Source organism: Callithrix jacchus, chromosome X, assembly GCF_049354715.1.
Source record: "Callithrix jacchus isolate 240 chromosome X, calJac240_pri, whole genome shotgun sequence".
Classification (NCBI taxonomy): domain Eukaryota; kingdom Metazoa; phylum Chordata; class Mammalia; order Primates; family Cebidae; genus Callithrix; species Callithrix jacchus.
The window spans coordinates 16,248,704-16,253,197 of record NC_133524.1 but is presented as its reverse complement, the minus strand read 5'-3'; the positions used below and the strand labels follow the sequence as shown (position 1 = coordinate 16,253,197).

General features: G+C 39.2%; 1 non-coding gene across 1 annotated transcript; it reads left to right on the top strand.

Annotated features, from left to right (window-relative positions):
• The first annotated feature begins 4,084 nt into the window (after positions 1-4,084).
• Positions 4,085-4,199, top strand: LOC118150713 (U5 spliceosomal RNA). Its single transcript, XR_004738867.1, has one exon. It is a non-coding gene; the product is annotated as a U5 spliceosomal RNA (small nuclear RNA).
• Positions 4,200-4,494: the final 295 nt, after the last annotated feature.

Genomic DNA, 4,494 nt, shown 5'->3' with positions numbered 1-4,494 from the left:
TTGTTTGGACAAGAAGAATCAAGAGAGGACTTAACTGGTTCTTGGAGTTGACAGCAGTGAAAATATCAGCAGTGATAACAGAGCATGGGTAAATCATTTATATTTTTTCCCTGCATCTAAGTAGCTTTAGGTGATAAGAGGCAATGATGAAATGAAAAAAGCACAGGACACTAGACAAACTAATCTAGTGTTTATGACAATTTGACAAAGGAATAACAAAAATTCTTATATTTCTTTTTTGTTTTTAGAGATGAGATCTTGCTATATTGCCAGGCTGGAGTGCAATGGCTATTCACAGGAACAATCATAGTGCTCTACAGCCTTGAACTCCTGGGCTCAAATGCTCCTCCTGCCTCAGCCTCCTGAGTAGCAGAGACTACAGGCATGTGCCACTGTGCCCAGCTCTCTTATTAATATATTTCTTATCTACATTACCACAATTATTATGCAAACACACAGAAACAATAAGCAACCAAAATATTTGTAGACAGTGGTATGGATAAATGAATTGTGTACATTCACCAAATGAAATATAAGGGCACTAGTTGTGGTGCTTTTTCGTTTTTGTTTTTTGGGTTTGTTTTTTGTTTTTTTAGATGGAGTTTCACTCTTGTTGCCCAGGCTGGAGTGCAGTGGTGTGATCTCAGCTCACTGCAACCTCTGTCCCCCAGGTTCAAGCAATTCTCTTGCCTCAGCCTCCCAAGTAGCTAGGATTAAGGTATCCACCACCACACCCAGCTAAATTTCTGTATTTAGTAGAGATGGGGTTTCACTATGTTGGCCAGGCTGGTCGCAAAGTCCTGACCTCAGGTGATCCATCCACCTTGGCCTCCCAAAGTGTTGGGATTACAGGCGTGAGCCACTGCGTTTGGCCAAGGACACTAGCAAAAAGAAATGAATATCAACTACAGACAATGATACAAATGAACTCATGAATATTAGAAACTTGGAGGAAACAGACACTACATACATTATTATACATTTGCATAAAGCTCAAAAACAAGCAAAGCTAAACAACTTGTTTAGAAATGCATCTGGTAAGAGTAAGTGTGGTATTTTTTTTATTTTTGTGTAGACATTTAGTCTTTTGTAACAAAGCAACTTGTACAGTTTTAACATTTAAAACTGAATATCATCTTTCCTTTCCAGTAAACTAAAATTTAAAAATAAACAAGGACAAAATTACAATAGAGAATGCCAATTTCAAATGAGATCCTACAGATTCTGCTATTTCTCTTGTCAAGTGACAGGGCTCAAGTCATCGGTAGGAGAGAATTCATTTTAGTGTCATCTTAAACTGCAAGGATGCCCAGTAAACATCACAATTATTTTTCACCAAACTGATGCTTTAAAAAAAATCACAGTTAAACATACCAAAGGCGAAGCCAGGTTGTCAAAATGCCCACTTCACCCACCCAAACATCTCAAACCTAACCTTTACTGACTTTCTGGAGCCCCATTAAAAAAAAAATTTTTTTTTAAACGAAAGAAAGTAGACAGATGCATGTTGGTAAATGCTAATTGTCCTTATTCACAAAGAGACACAGAGTTCTTTCTGAGAAGGAAAAAAGCTAGAATTCTATGTTCTACCACACAGGGGTCTTAACACCCTCCAGCTTCCAGCAGAGCAAAGGAAGCCTGTTTTTCTTTTTTCCCCCACAGAGCTCAGTGGTGTTGATTCCATACAGTTTTTGTTGAGACAGAAAGGGATAAAAATGAATTCAAACAGAAAGGGGTAGAGACTCTTTTCCTCTTGTATTCTGTTCAAGGTGCCTCTTCTTCCTCTTCCCCAAGCAGTGCAGACACTTACAGATGTGAAACTACTTTTGCAAAATTATGGGAGTAAGATAAATCTGACATAGTTGACTCCATCTTGCTTCTAACCTCCAAGCTGTCTTTTGTCATTCCTGGGTATAGGCTAAGCTAATCTGGGGAATAATTTAGTTTAGATTTTAACCTTAAAGCAAGGATGATAATAGCCCTTCCCAAAACTAAACCACCCTTGTAAAACTAATCAAAGACCACAAAGTAAGGATTATGAGAGGGGCCAAAATTCTGCTAAATTGTAGGCATAAACAACTGTTCCAGATGTCACAAGATTTGTAATTTACTAATTACTTTTGTAGGTAACATCATTACTATAGAACCTAAGGTTGGCCTTTTGAGATTTTTTTTTTTTTCAGATTTTGCATTTCTGATGATGGGATAACTCTACCCAGATGACTACCTGGACTGAAACTCATGACTCAACCGGTCCTATGGCCCCCACTCAGAGGCTGACTCAGTGCACGAGGACCATTTTCCACACCCCTATGATATCATCCCCAACCAATCAACATTTCTCACTCCCTAGTCCCCTGCCCACCAAACTATCCTTGAAAACCCCTAACCTCCAAGCCTTTAAGGAAATTGATTTGATTAATGACTCTATCTCCTGTGTGGCCGGCCTCGCTTCAATTAAACTCTTCCTCTATTACAATGTCATGGTCTCAGTGAATTAATTTGATCTGTGCAGCAGGCAGGAAGAATCTGTTGGGTGATTACAGATGGTTGACAAATGCTGTTACCCCAAAATTTGGGATTTTGGTGATCAATTCTGACCCCTTCTGAAAAAACGCTTGGCAGAGTTTGTTATATCTCTGTTCTACTGTCAAAATCTTCTCACTGGCTAGTTCATTACATCTATCTATTTCATTTTCTGCTTCATCAGTATGTTCAATTGCTTCTTGCTGTTCTTTCTCCCTTCTTCAGCAAGCCCAGAGATGCTGATGTCTCCATCTGTCTCAGAGGAGAAGGTGGTCTTTGTTTCTTATGAGGCATGAGTTTCATACTGGCATATGAAAGCTGTGCTGTGAGGAAAGTCCAGGAACCAGACATGAGTCTCCTGGCTCCTTAGAAGGAAGCTCAGAAAACTCAGTAATTTGCTTTTAAAGAAGGGGAATGCAAACTTCAGGGGAGCAGTTATTTTGGTGGGAGAGGCAGACATCATGGAGGACAACCCAGATATTAATGTTCCAACCCCTGTGTGTTTATATGTCAATAGTCTTCATAACTTACATATATATTATACATTATGTTTATTATTTATTATATATAATATTGCATAAAAAATTTTAAGATAAAATATATTTTCTGTCATCATATTGTGGAGCAAAGTCTTAAAAGATCTTAAGATCCACTGATTTTCCTTGATAAGCTAAGGATTGTAGGAATTGAGAAGAGAAACAAAGTAAATCTAAATTTTGGTGCAAAGGGCCCAAAGTGCATTTCTCCAGCCAACATTTAGAGTAGCCATCATCAGCTGCTACAGCTGTTTCCTGAAACCCAGGATCCGTTTCCCAACTTGACTCTAAATACCTCAGAATTACTGAACAGGCTCATGTTAGCTAGCCGGCTGGCTTCCACCAGATAAGACCATTTGACATATTATGTAACCACTTGAAGAGTTTATCTTTTGATTCACCAGGATAAATCTTCAGTCCAAAACATTAAACAGTCATTTTTCAAAGACTGAGAAAATAATGAACATGATCAGCAATTTCCTGCCATTCTTTGTGTCCTTGATGCTCCAAGGTGAGAGTTCATGAACTAAATGGGGAGTACTGGAAAAGCCTTTTGGGGCCTGGATTTATGATTGGGAGTTTTCCTTCTGAGTCCAATGCCCTGCACATTTATGACTTATTTTCAAAGAGAAATGGAACTATCTGACATATTTCTGACTTGGTTTTTAATTCCTCTTGTCCTCATGTTAGTCTCGTAGAGAAAGTGGAGAGGAAAAATGAGGAGTAGGGCAGGATAATAGGTGGGGACAGGAAATGGGAAGTAGGGAGAAGAAGAGGAAATGTAAAAGAGAGAGCAGAGAGAGGGAGATGGGGAGAGGGAGGAGTGAAGAGGTGTGGCAAAAGGAAGTGGGAAAGGGAGTTGGGGAGGATAAGTCACATGGTGAGCAAACAGTTTCACACACTGTGCTTGATTATTTCCATAGAGATCATCTCATTTACTTCTCATGACCTGTGTGCTAGGTCAGGAAGCTTGCAACTAAATAAAGACGGAAGCCTTAGATTCACACAGTTAATAATATTGGATGCTCTGGTTTCTCTTCAGAACAAATAAATCTTTGGCCTTTTGCTAAAGATTTCCATGGTGAGGAACAATTATGAATTGATAATCAAATTTTTGAGGTCCTACTTAGGCAGGGCCAAGTAAATAATAATAATATTTATAAATAAGTAATAATGATTGGATTAAACTCCAGATCTTTCTGACTGCTCCTAGTGCCTACCCCTGGGAACTGGAATTTCAGAAGGTAGTAAGTAATGCATTAAGGAGCAGGGGTCTGAAGCAATAAGATGAGGACCCCAAATATGCAGGGTATGCAAGGGCAAGTTTAAAGGGAACTAACAAGGAATGGTGCATTACATTGGGGTTAGCAACTTCCTGAGAACTAAGCTCTGGGAGAGGGCTACCCAGGTACCACAGCCGTCAATACAAGAA